The 14,175-nt window shown below is 45.0% G+C and overlaps 1 protein-coding gene across 2 annotated transcripts in view; it reads left to right on the top strand.

The window, feature by feature from the left end:
• LOC149774886 (limbic system-associated membrane protein-like) overlaps positions 1 to 14,175 on the top strand; it is a 138,397-nt gene that overhangs the window by 92,390 nt on the left and 31,832 nt on the right. The gene's annotated exons all lie outside the window — the stretch shown is intronic.

Below are 14,175 nucleotides of genomic sequence, written 5' to 3'. Positions count from 1 at the left end.
ATTTCATCAGTAAGCGACGAGCCACTTTATGGTACTCCAGGATGACACGTTTATTTACTTTGTTCAGGGCTTTGCCAAAGGCTAACTCGAACCTGTCCGCAATAGTGTCCACCAAATGTTGGCCACTAAAATAAAACCCTGGTGGAATTTTCAAGGTGTAGATTTTGAAGGCTGGATTGCTGGCTTGTGTTGTGATCCCTGAAAACCCGCCGATTTCATTTATGGTCTTTTGTAATTGTTCGTTCAGGATTTCGACCTCAAAAAAGTTTTGTTTTTCGGTGATGTTTTGGATTTGTGTAGGGTGAATCATTTCTACTAAAGCCACTTCCCAATGGGCTTCGTGATCTAAGGGGATGGCCTGAGGTAATTTAGCCGTGTAACAGCACAACGTGTTATTGGGAAACACCTCCATGGAACTGTCACTGGGTAAGGTTAAGTAAAATTGGTTTTGGTGACTCATAATTCCAGAGTTCTGTGGCTGTCCGAGGGGTTAGTGAACGTCAGAGGCGTGTCTCCGCCCAAAATGGGGTTCTGGTTGTGGTTGTTGTTGGAGTGGTGACTGGCACTGGCACTGGACACAACGTTCCCGTTCGAGGAGAATTTCAGGGAGGGATTGGGAAGCAGGTAACCGATGCAACTGCTCAATAAAATGGTCCACAATTGTTTGTCTCCTTGTTGCAAACTCAAATTGGCGATGGCTGCCCCGATGACACAATACACCACGAAGATTTGGCAGAAAAAGACGATTTGCGTTTTAGGCACACGTTCTCCACACCACACCCACAAGGGTTGTTTTTGTAAATCTTGCACAGAAGAACTGGGTGAAGAAGGAGGAGTGGTCGACGTAGCTGCGTCTGCTGTGTGAAAGGGCATGATGGTCACTTCTTTTTATAGTCGATGACTTGCGAAGCGTCGATCCAAGAATCGAAACTGGGTGGATATCCTTTCCAACGTACTTTGACTTCTTTGACACGTCGTTTGCCCACTTTACGGGTTCTGCGTTCGAGAATGCTTTCGATGTCGTACACGTCGTCTTCTTTTTTGGTGACACGTTGTAACTCGGGCAAATAAAACGTTCCTTTGAGTACTTCTCCGTTCATGTCTTCCAATTTATAGACGGCAGGATGACGGCCATGCACTCGTCCAGTGACGCGAAACAATTCGGTCGTCCAGTTAGGTAAGTAACCTTTGTCGAAAGTGCTTTTGGTTTTGCCAATGCGCACCCAATCTCCTACGACCAACTCTCCACTTTTCTTGGGGACAGCCCTCGTCGGGGACGTACCGAACAGGCGCTCAAACACCAGCACTTCGTTGTCGGGAGTCACGTCTTGCGGGGCACGTCCGATGCTTCGATGGTAAGATTGGTTGTACGCTTGCACCAGGTGCGGTAAGATGTCGATGTACTTCAGAGTGTGGTGATGCGTAAAATATTTCCACATGCGTTCTTTCAAAGTGCGTTGAAAACGTTCCACGATGTTGGCTTTGGTTTCGGGATTCTCGGTGGTAAAAAAATGAATGTCACGTTTCTTTAATTCTTTTTGGAAAGCTTGGTTCAGAAATTCGGTGCCTTTGTCCGTTTGCCATCGAAGAGGGTGACGACCGCTTTGTTTCAACACCCGTTGCAGGGCTCGCACTAACTCGCTGCTCGATTTCGAAGTCAAGGGCACGACCGAGGCAAATTTGGAAAAGACGTCGATGACACAAAACAAATATTTGTAGCCACGATTGTAGCTGGCCAAATGAGAGACATCGGCTAAATCGGCTTGCCATTGATGATCGATGCCTTCCACTCGGGTGCGACTTCTGGCAAACTTGCGTCGAATGGGTTTGTGTAAAGTGTAGGTAGCTTGTTCTTGTAACCATCGTTGCACTTGAGGTAAACGGAGACTTTTCAGTTGCGTTTTGGCAGCACGATACAATTTTTGAACTCCTGCGTAACCTGCAGGATGGGAGGGATCGTAGTAAATGCTGGCTAAGACTTTTTCCATTTTTTTGTGTGTTAATAAGTCACCCACTCTTCGGTGATGCTACTTTGGGTGGGACGAAAGGGTGGTTTGGAAACGGATTTACGTGTCCGATGGGCTACGGGAGTAGAAGTCGAAGGTAGTGGTGGTGGAGGTGGAGGAGGCAATGGAATGGCTTTGGTTTTCTTTTCTTTTTTCGCTTCTGGTTTCCCTTCTTTCTTTTTCACTTCTGTCGAAGGAGGCGTGGACATCATCTTTTTAACCCAAGCTTTCATTTCTTCTCGTTGGGGTGTGGGGGACGGGGTCAACAAGGATGCTGCAATCTTACTCGAAATGGGAGCTGCTGACGGTGTTTGAAACACTTCGCGCATCTCTTCTTCCTCAGGTCTTTGTGGGGTAGCATCTCTGGTGACCCATGGGGATGGTAGTGGTGGTGGTAATGATGATGATGGTGCTGGACTTTTCATCAAGGTCTTAAAATCTTTTAGAGTGGGTAAAGCTGTTTCGTCTAAAGCTTTCTGGTGAAAGAGTTGCAGTCTTTGCAAGAGTTGACCGTACTTTTGCGATTTTTCTGTTTCGGACAAATCTTGGCGATCCATCAAGGATTGCAATTCGTGTTGTAACTGGGACATCTCGCTCAAATTGGGATTGGGAGGTAAATGCGGGGTGCGTTGTTCTTGCCACCGATGGTATTCCATCCATCGTTTGTAAGGCACTAAAGCTAGTTTTCGTCCTTCCATGGGGTTGTCAGGGGTCGATTCTGAGATCTTGGAACTTCCGAGGCCTTTTTATCTTGCTCCCACCAGTCCTCCCAACATGGTTCCCAAGACTCCTTTCAGTATGGGGCCTAACAAGAGAGGTAAAATGCCTCCACGTTGGACCAACATCTTCTTTTTTTGACGAATGGGAATTTTCTTTCGAACCATTTGGCGAAGAACGTGACGATGTTTGCCTAAGCATTGTTTCTGGTGTTTGGACAAAGGGATCGTGCCTTTCAAAACGTTCAAACAACATTCGCACACGGTATCGATGACCTCTTTGGAGGCCGTTTGAATGAGTTTTTTTCGTAGGGGTGAAGAAGCTTTGGACAGGACAGATAACATGTCCCCATGTTTGGCTAAACGTGGTGGCAGTCCTTTCCTTTTCTTTCCTTGGGGTTTTCTGGAGGGTGACATTTTTGCTTGTGGGTTCCGGGACATTCACCGAACAGACACTAACGTCGATGACTTAACGCACACCCTTTTATCTTTTTTTTGGGACTATCGCTTTGTCATAAAGGTGACAATGTTTTTCCCAAAATCACCAAGGAATCCTCCCCTTTGTTGACGCCTCTTTTTCTTGGAACGACTGTGTCTTTTCTTAGGGTAATGTCGATGCTTGGCTAAGCGCTTTGTCGGATGACGCGTCTGCCTTTGTCTCTTTCTTTTGTGGCTTCTTGGAGGTGACATCTTTTACAAGTTCACTGATACCCCGACTTGGTCACAGGCTCTTTTTATACTGGAACGCGTCGCCACTGATTGTCTTTACGTTTTATCAGTTTGAGGACAGGCATGACACGTCGTGCAGGGGTACGCAACGGACTAAATCGAGCCAGTTCTTGCTTGGACAAATCCAGTAAACTTTGTAACATGCCCGATCTTTCTTGGACTTTGATTTTGGGAGAAGGTACTTTGTGAGCAGCAGCCACTGCCACTAAATTGGAGGGTCCTGCCACTGGGGAAGTTCTTTTGGGGGTCATCAACGGAGATGTTCTTGGTGTGATCAACGTCTCCAAGTACTCTTCAGTTCTGGGTGTCATCAACGGAGAAGTGGATGAACGTGAGGATGCCGGAGACGCAGTCACTGCCGTGGCAGGTCGTGGTTTGCGAGTGTAAGGTTGCGTCCTGGCCGAAGTGCCTCTCTTGCGACTAGTTTTCTTCTGTGGACTTTTCTTTTTCTGGGGACTTTTTCTCTGTTTCTTTTTCTGGGGGCTTCTTTTCTTTTTCCGGGGTGGTGGTGTCTGGTAAGAGGAGGGTCCTGCCACTGGAGAAGTTATTCTTCTTGGGGACCTGGTCTTTTTCTTTTTCTTTTTGGGGCTTCGTTGGACTTTTGTCTTGGGGATAACTTTGGGGGCATTAGGATCCCATCTTAAGAGTGAGCGAATGATGACCCCTTCTAGAGTACCGCTCCCTCCAGGTTTCAAAATGATTTGTTTTTTGGTTTGAGTGTCGATGCGGGGATCGGCCAGTTGGACCAAAGCGACTTTGTTTCGATCGAAAAAGCGTTGGGTTTGATGAGGAATCTGAATGATTCCTTGGAGTAATTGACGTGCCGTCACCGTGAACCATCGTAAGACTTCTTTGAGACTAGCTTCTAAGACACGGGCTCGTGTTTGTGGATCTTTTTCTCGACTGATGCCATACAAGGCACGAATCAATTTGACGGGAAGATGCGACTGAAGGGACGTCATGTTCACACTGTGTGAGACAGACGAAAAAGGGTCTGAGGTTTTTATAGATTTTTTGATGGGGAGTGAAATGAAGTCGAGGACGGAGACGTGTACAGGACAGGCCCTCCGTCTTGGCACCAGTGGTGAAACAAGTGGGTACGAAATCGCAAATCCTCGGGGGTCGTAGGTTTCAAATCGACGAGTAAATAGGCGTGTGGCGTTTGAGTGGCATCGTCGTACGCCTGAGTCAGCCAAGGCGTTCCTAACTGTTTGGCTAAGACTTGCACTTGCGATTTATCTCGAGGGCTTTTAAACAAGACCACGTAATGCGCATTGAGACTGATGGTGCGATGGGCTTTACTTTGTTGAAACAAATTTTGGGTGATGTAAATGACACTGGCATTACGGTGATGCCCTTTGCGCGTGAACCACAATTTAATTTCTTCTTCGTCTTCTCCTAACATGTCGTCGAAAATGACCAAATGGGTTTGACGGGAGTCAGAGACGATGCCGTCGTCTTCTTTAGGAATGCCTTCCACAAACACGATGGAATCGCCTTGACTTTCTCGCAAGAGGCTGTACGCCGATTGCCACTCTTTGTAACACCACACGATCCGTTGAGGTGGCCGATCGATCAAATGATGTTTATGTTCGATCAAACGTTTGACGAATTCGGTTTTGCCTGAACCGCTAGGTCCAGCAATGAGCATGTTAAAGGGATGACGAAGATACAAAGCCTCCCAACTGGCACGATCTAAGTGTTCGTCGATGACTTTGACAGTAGAGGAAGAGGGAGCAGAGACAGCAGAGGTAGCCATGGTGTGAGAAATGTCACTTGTGACACGAAAACGAACAAGACAAGAGTTTATATACTTTTTCAGAACACGTTTATTGCATGTTTTTTTATCAAACATGAATACGAAAGACAAAAATAGATAAAAGCCAAAGGCTTAAGTACAAGGATAAAAGGCACATGATAACGATGAACGTGGAATAAACACAAGTGTCTGTACAACAATCACATCTTTTGGGTAATGTTCTAACCAGTTCAACAGGGGGTAAGGTCACACAAGTGTCCTCTCGAAAGGGTCTTTCAGGTCTGTCCACGACAGTCCTGTCCTGGGTGACGGGTTCTTCTGGCATCGTCACTAACACGGGTTGAAAAGTAACTTTTTTCCTTGAACAACTCTCGTGCATACTGGGCCACTTCTTGGGTCCAAGCCTCAAAATCCCATTCTTTCCAGGCACGGACATCTGTCCAATGGGGATGTAAGTCACAAGCTACACACACATCGTCATACACGTCTTGGGTAGCTAAAAGTTGACGAATCTTTTTTTCCCGTAGAGGTCGAGAAGTATCCAGATGAAAACGCAAGGCTTTGAGCAAAAGGAGTTTTTCGTGACCATTTAAGGCCATGGAGGTGGTAAGTACTGATCGTAAAGAGTCCACAAAGAATCGGCTGGTAAACGAAATCCCAAAAAACAAGTCACTAAGACACACACCACTTGTCGTCCCAAATTGAATGGATACAGTTCTTGTAATAATCGATGGTAATGATCCACGGTTTGAATATGGTCATCGAGTTCCTTCCACGGAATCTGTTGGATGACATGTGACATAAGTCGTGGCATGGCAGCCTGTTTTTATAGTCTCTTTGTTTCGGAAACAATACACGTACTTTCTAGCCAGAGATCTTCGTTCTCCAGTAGGGAATCTAAATCTTGCATACTGTAACCGAAACTTCAGAGTTCGTTTAGAAGTTTCCTCTTCCTCTAAGTAGATTCCACGTAAAATATGTTGATAATCCTTTAACTTGTCTTCCTCAATGTATTGCTGTAGGTGAATCTCGAAGTAACCAAAATAATGAACATTTCGATCATTCACTAACTCAAAGTGTTGAACAAGGTCTGACCACTGAAACAATTTCTGACGAATCAGTTCTCTTATACCATTCAGGTACCAGTGGTTAAAGATCTGGTGACGTAACGGATGCAATTGTTCTTTACGTTTGACTTGTATTTTCACCAGCTCTCGGTAAATGCGTTCTCTCAACTCCACAGGCAAAGCACGAATGTTCTCTAGCAAAGTATCCATGAATAGGTCATACTAAATCCTCTTTGGTCTGACACAAGAAATGTACTCTTTGCACAAACATGGTTTCACTTCAGTGTCAAATTTAAATCGTTGAGTCACTAATCTACACATTACAATTCGTTCAGAAGTTTCCTCTTCCACTAAGTTGACATTGTGTTCAAGATGTTGGTAATTCGTTAACTCTTCCTCTGGAATTCGATGCAGTACGTTTACAATGATGTAGGTAGAATCGTCCATACCAAACCAATCCTTTTTAAAACTAGAGGATCGTTGATCAATGTCTGTCCGATGGAACACTTTCAATTGAATCAATCCTTGTATAGCCTTCAGGTACCAGTGGTTCAAACACCGGTGACGTAACGGATGCAATTGTTCTTTACGTTTCACTTGTATTTTGACCAGCTCTCGGTAAATGCGTTCTCTCAACTCCACAGGCAAAGCACGAATGTTCTCTTGTAAAGTATCCATGAACAGATTATTATGGTAAGAAGTTACTTCAATGTCTCGGTCCCACTAAGGGTAAGTAATGACAATTCGGTGACCATCGAGCATGTTCTACGTAGGCCGAATCTTGCGGTTCCCAGTGGTGAAGTGTCACATCGCAACTGAAGCACCTGACTTTATCTCCTTCGCCCAAGTAGAAAAATCCGGCTCTGGCTAATTCTTCGGGGGTCGGTCCTCCCAGATACTTTGGCCATTTTCCTTTGAACGATTGAAGACGATTTTCAAAGTCGCAGTATTCCGACAAACGCACAGGAAACGAATATTCGTTTTTCACAGGTTCGTTTCGATGAGGGTTGAGTGACATGGGTAGGAGTTTGCTCAAGGCTGGATGACATCCGTAGGGGGGTAGACGTGAAGGTGAACATTCCCCTTTAAAACGAAACCCAGTAAAATGTCCAAGAGGACGAGCGGCATCACTTTCGCATCCGACAGGTTTGACACGCACAGCATCACTTTCCATGATAGGGGTAGGGGCACTAAAGTTCCCATGATGCTTTACGGCATCGCTCAGGTCACAACGTACAGCATCGTATCCATCGCAAGGCTCACAATCGCACTCGTCTGCAAACTCCGTTACGCAATTACAATGGTAACCACATGGACAATCGCAGTTTCCTTCCGGACATTTTCCGTCGCAATGCCTGGGTCTTATCCATCCAATATTAGTCACACTAGAGGAAGATACAACTTTTTTACAATCCCCAAACTGGAACGATGTCTCTTTCAAAGTATTCATCTTGTTTGCTCGGTCTTGGTAGTCACAATGAACTATCGATCTTGCCTAGGGTTCCTTTTTATATACAGACCAATACCGACGTGACCGTACGGTAAGGTGAAATGATTGGGAAGTCGAACTCGCTTCTGGTACACGATTTGATAAACTTTTTCCAAAGGTCGACTGACGATGTGGTGAGTGGGTAAACGTACAATCTTGTTCGGTTGGTAAGTGGTCACTTTAAAGTTTCCATCCTCTTCCAATTGCAAGGCTTCTTTCAATACCCCAAAGTTGACCACACGACTGGTACGATGATTCAGAGTCAGTCCTTTCACTTTGCACGTCGTGTGCACTTCTCCTTGTTTGTCCCGGTATTCGTAGCCGTAATTTTTGGGACCGCCACTGACGAAACTTAGAATCTTGTCGTCGGGATGCTCGTCTGTCCAGGCTCCTAAACGGTCTCCTTCGATGTCAGGGTGATGTTGAATCGGGTGATGGATGTAAATGCAACTGTCCGTGTCAAAGTACAGGACGCGTTCTTCTAACAGTTCTAAAGCTTCGTACAATTTTAAGCGAGCATGGGCTGTCACGTAAGCCGCAATGATGACATTTCCAAAGGGGTCGTCTTGTACAAAGTCCAGATCTTCTTCGTAATTGACTAAGATCAAATCCTCGCGAACGACGTCCACGTGTTTCATGAATTTGGTTTTGTCGTGAATCATCTGAAAGTAGCGGGAAGGTTCTGTCAAATATTCCGTCTTGGGTAAACACGGGCGTTGTGCCATTTTACCCCACAAGCAATTTAACATCACTTTGGCAAACGATCGCCTGCCTTCGTTTTTCTCGATGTGGCCTAAAGTGATGCCTTCTTGTTCGTAGTATTTCTCTTTGAATTGTATTTGGTCTTCGGGAGTGTGACACCAGGAAGGATAGCCGCTGGCTTCTTGCTTCAGTTTCAAAAAGGCATCCACGTAGTCGGCGAAAATGCTTTTCTGAGTAGGGTCACCCTTGTGGTATTGTTGTGTCTTGGGAAAGTGGCAAATTTCGTACACTTCTAACAGTTGGTATCCCATGTCCATAGCTTTGAACAATTCTACGCTGACCCAGGTTCCCGTCAAGACCCGTTCTTCCTGGCTGTGATGACAAGGCTGGTCTTGGTTGCACGTTTCGGCACAAGTACGGCACAAAGGAAACATCAGTTTGCCTTGACAATGGTGAGGTAAGACGGGATGGTATAGGTTCGTGGGAGGCAAAACTTTACACTTGATCAAGCCTTCGTATTGTCGAATGTTGACCAGGTCGATGTGTTCCGTGAACAATTGCGGGTGCCCTACAGGAAAGCGACAATATTTGCACACGTAGGGATACAGCGAACACACGTCCAAGTATTTGATTTCTTCTCCGTTCTCTTCGTCGGCTTGGTACAGCAAACAGGTGGCATTGGTCCTTCCTCCGTACAAACTATCCCTCGGGTTCAGCGGGTCCATGAACTGGTAACTTTCCACGAGGCGTTTAAACTCGGGATCGGTTTTCATACGGTGATCGTACTCGTGTTCCCACATTTCCACCACTTGGTATCCTTGCTGTTCTAACTTTAGGCGTCGCTGACAAGTGTCCTGGTACAAGTCTTCCATGGTTCGTTGCAAAAACTGATTTTTAGTGCCACGGTCAGGATAACAAACGGGACATCCGTGAAATAAGCAACCGTTAAACTCGTACACGATCTTGGGGTTTTCTAAGTCCCAGCCATCGACCGAATACGTTCCGATGGTCTTTTCGCCCCCTCCGTTGCGGGCATGCTGAATCCACTTGTCTTCCTTGTCGCACAAGTAATGTAACCAACGTAGGGCTTTGACCGAGTATTGACGCTTGACATAGTGGGTCGTTTGAGGACTGATGACAGCCACGGTGTTTTCAGGCATGAATCGTTGTCGATACACTAAGGAACACGCTTTGGCAATGGTGCAAGCTTCTTTCAAAGGATCGACCCCTCCGTGTTCCATGAACAGTTCTCGAAATTTTCCACAGCAACGCCGTAAAATGTCCACGTCGGAACGACAATACTTTAGCATTTCTTCCTGAAAGTCGAAGGGGTCAGAGGCATGAGCCTGGTACCAAGCGTAGAAAGCTTCTCGTTGTTCGGTACGCATGTTGTCGGGGTCGTAATAGTGAGACTCAGGCAAATGGGGTAGAACGGCATGTTGATTGGCTTCCGTATTGAAAAAGTGTGGAAAGTACCCTTTAGCCATTTCTGTCATTCCAAACGTTTTAGGCATTCGACTCAAAGGCATGGCCAAGTAACTCATCGAATCTTTAAACTGCACTTGTCCCACTTGCATGAAAATGATTTTGGCTCCGTTCAAAGTCACTTTAGGACGTTTTGTGCCATGTTCCGTATAGTATCTGAGAAGAAACTGTCCATCGTATCCGGAGAAATTGTGAGCCATCACCGTGGCATGACGATGACAATCTCCGTAAAGTCCGATGTCCTCTTGGCTCCACGTCTTGTCGATGGGGTCTAAGACCCATTGGGCAAAATCGGCTAACGTGTTTGGCCCCCGAAAGATTTTTTCACGCCCTCCAGGAATCTTGCTGCAGTGAGGGCAATGACTGAAGATAGGTTCTTGAATGCACGTCTCGCACGCTCGATGAGCCACGCAGAAATTAGGAATGTGAATGCCAGTCTCTTGCATGCATTCGAAATCGAAAAAGATGAAATTGCCTTTCTTCTTGTGACCGTCCTCTTTCTCTGGTGGGGGTTGGTATTTTTGCACGTAACATTGGTGTTCCAAGTCCACGATGTGGTGACAAATGTGACATTTCTTTTTTCCTGAACATACGTGTGCCTTGGTACTATTGGTACGTATGCCTTGTCCACACGTAGGGCACAATCTCAGGAGTTGACAAGCACATTTCTTCTGTGAACCTTGCGTTTTCAGATGTTGTTGGTAACAGGTAGGGCTGACAAACGTGCGCAGACAAGTTGAACAAGGCACTGGTTCTTCGCTCAGACAGGGTGAAGAGGCCAAACATCCTGAGCATTTCGATCCACAATGCTTGTGTTGCTCTCGATTATTATAACCATGGTCACATTTCTCACAGTAATAACCGTATCCCAGGAATCCGGTGATACTGGTAATGGTATCGAAATGGTCATCGTGATGATAAACATGAATGTATTTTCCGTCCTTAAAATCTTGCCCTCGAAACAACAGAGACCCGCGCACTTCTTGAGGGTGCACTTTCAAAGTGTATCGTGGAGCTAGGGCATCTTGCAATTTTTGCATCTCAGGAATGCCACAGGGTGTGTCTTTGGACATGCCAGCTTTTCGTAACAGGAGTTCTGCTTCACTTCGTTGTTTGGCTCGGTCCGATTGTCGAATGTTCTCCCAGTCTCTTTTCCATTCTACCGTGTCGTTCTTGTTGGCATAGGTTCGTCCCACCACGATGGCACGGGCTAAACACATCTGGTCATGAGGATTGTGAATTTGGACAAGGCTACGCTTAATGCTGCGAAGGTCGTTCACCAATAACATCTTTTTGCGTCCGGTCCCTTGAGGAGGAGAGACGTGGGTCATGTCCAATGTGGCTTTTCCATCGGTGATGTCAAACTGGTCATTAGATTGTTGCACGTGTTGAATCTTGTCCATGACTTTGGAAGCGGTCAATTCTGCAGGGGTGCTAAACTCGATCCAAACAGGGGATTTCAAACCATCGTGTTGTATGGAAAGTCTCAAGCGATCGTCTTCTTTGGGTTGACATTGTCGCTTGAGTGCAGTGAGCAGAGAATCCCACACTCCGGTGATGAACCCTTCTGCTTTCTCTAACGGTACTTCGGACTTGAAATCTTTAAACTTCACCGTGTATTTGTAAGCCGTGGTTCTAAATTTTCTAGAGGAGCGCTTTTCCGTCTCTCGAATGGAATAGTACTTTTCAGGGTTGACAAAGGGTGGTGGACTTGGTTTAGAGGGTTCGGATTCTGGTTCACTCATGTCCTCTTCAAAATCACTGGCATGAATTTGTGCCAATATTTCAGCCCTGGTACGAGGCGATAGATCACGTTTCTGCCTCTTACTTTCTTCTTCTTTCTTCTCGAATGAATGGGATCGTTTCATCTTGAAAGCAAAAAGTCAAATGACTCAAGTTCAAACACCATGAACTACTTTATAGTCATAGCAGACCAGCGTATATAAAAGGGTGTGTGTCTTGTCCTTTCACTATTCATTTCACTCTCAAGCCGAGCACAACGATGGAAGAGACTAACCAGATGGAACGTTTCGTCAGAGCTTTGCGAGGGGTCATTAGAAAATTCTCTTCAGACCAGCCTACGGACTACTCTCCTTCCTTTCGAGATAAAAGTCAAGATACTTGCTATATCTGTCAGAAGAAAGGGCATTGGTCTTCAGAGTGTCCAGACCGTCAAAAAACAGGAGCTAAAAAAGACAAAAGTAAAGATACCTGTTATTATTGTAAAGAAAAAGGACATTGGTCTCCAGATTGCCCAAAAAAGAAACAAGAGGAGTCAGAAGAAAAGAAGGATTCTTCAGAAGAAGAGAGGGATTCTTCAGAGGAAGAGAGGGATTCTTCTGAGGAAGAAAGAAGACAGGTGAAGAAAAAGAAACAGGAGATAAAAAGAAGAAGGGAAGAAAGCGAGGAGGAAGAAGAGGAAAAGAGTGTGACGGTGAAGAAATTCAAAAAACAGAGAGACTAAACAAGGAGAAAAGAAGAAATCAATGAACTTTTTATTAAAGTGTTGTGAATTGTGAATTGTGAATTGGATTGTAAAAAATGGAGAAAAGAATAAATGAATGATATAAGGTAAGAGTCTTTGAGTTTTGATTTTAAAATAAGAAGCTACACTCATGCACTCATACACAGACACGTACTATAAGGGTAAAAATGGGTGGGGTTTATTTTTGAGTTATTGGCAAATTGAAATTGTATTTCTTTTCGAGAAATGTGGGTGGCCCTGAAAAGGGCCTTTTTTCTTTATGGTGCAGGGGTGAGTTTAAGCAATCAATTTTAACTGCCTTAAGCCTTTGCCACGGCCAAGGCCTACTTCTGGACTGCGTAATGATGATAATGATTGGGTTGAAATCACTAAGGGTGGTACGGTAGGCTTAGTCACAGGGTTGACGTGTTTAGCTCGGGAAGGTCGTATTCTCTTCGGTCGTGATAAAGAAGTCTGATACATTTGTTTCAGACTTCTTAACTCCGCTAAAATGTCCAACAGTACCGTGACCGTTTGATTTTCACCCTCTTGTTTCTTTGCTGCTACTTCTTCTTGCTGTTGTTTTTTTCTTACCTCTTCTTCTTGTTGCTGTTGCTGTAAGAGAAAAGCCTGTTCCGCTTCCTTTTGTCGTTGTATAAATTTCTCCAATTCTTCTTTCTGTCTCTGTCTAAAATTCTCCACTTGCGGTAATGAAGAAGGTAACGAAGGTTCCGGAACAAATTCTTGCGAGGAGAGAAAATCGACAAAATCCCAATTCACCTCTTCTGAAAGTAAGTCCGGGTTCCCTTGGGCGGTCTCCCCTGCTGGTGCACCCCATTGGATCGTTTTCTGAGTTTCCGTCATGTTGAATCACTGTCGCATAGATTGACTGTACACAAGCGCTAGCGAATCTATATAGACTACGTGACGTCACAGACTGCTCTCTTCGGATTGGATGCGGGCTGACTGAATTCTGTAACGCGTGTTCGGATTGGTGAATGAACTCAATCCGTTTCAATCCTTTCTGTCCCTATAAATAAGCGCAGTTCACTGCATTGATTCACCTATTGTAGGAGCCTCAACATGTGGACCGACGTTGAATCTTCAACCCTTGTGTCAACAATGATGTTCAGGACGGACATGCTCATGTATGTCCGATCCAAGTGGACCGTTGTCCACAGGACCAGCAGCAGCCTGTGGATAAGAAGAGTCTATATAGAGAGACAAGGTTGCCTCAAGAGGACTCTGATGTATGGCCCTGCTGTAAGACGAAGTTTGAGGACAAGAAGATGTCGCAAATGCCCTTTATGTTAAGGGCATATTAACATAAACCAAAGGCCCTTTTCAGGGCCAGCCATATTTCTCGAAAAGAGATAGTCTTTGAATTGCCTACCCCTTTTTTATTTTATTTTTTTATTTTTTAAAAAAAAAATAGAGACCCTCCCTGTTTCAATTTTACATAGACCCTATACAGTCCCAAAGGTTTTTTGACCATGTTAAATTTACATAGACCCTATATTGTCCCAGGGTTTTTGGCCATGTTAATTCCCATAGACCCTATATGTTCCCACGATTTTTCTCCATGTTAAATTTACATAGACCCTATATGTTCCCAAGGGTGTTTGTAATGATAAATCCCATTGACCCTATAAGATCCCCATTAACTACTACTATGCTTTCATTTCTTTTAATGTTAAGTACTCCGTAATTTCACAACAATCATCCTTAAGGACATTCGTTTTTGACGCCCTTTTCCAG

Source organism: Sinohyriopsis cumingii, unplaced genomic scaffold (assembly GCF_028554795.1).
Source record: "Sinohyriopsis cumingii isolate HCF-2022 unplaced genomic scaffold, ASM2855479v2 utg000088l, whole genome shotgun sequence".
NCBI classification, from domain to species: domain Eukaryota; kingdom Metazoa; phylum Mollusca; class Bivalvia; order Unionida; family Unionidae; genus Sinohyriopsis; species Sinohyriopsis cumingii.
The sequence above is the reverse complement of the archived record's forward strand: the minus strand, read 5'-3'. Positions and strand labels throughout refer to the sequence as shown.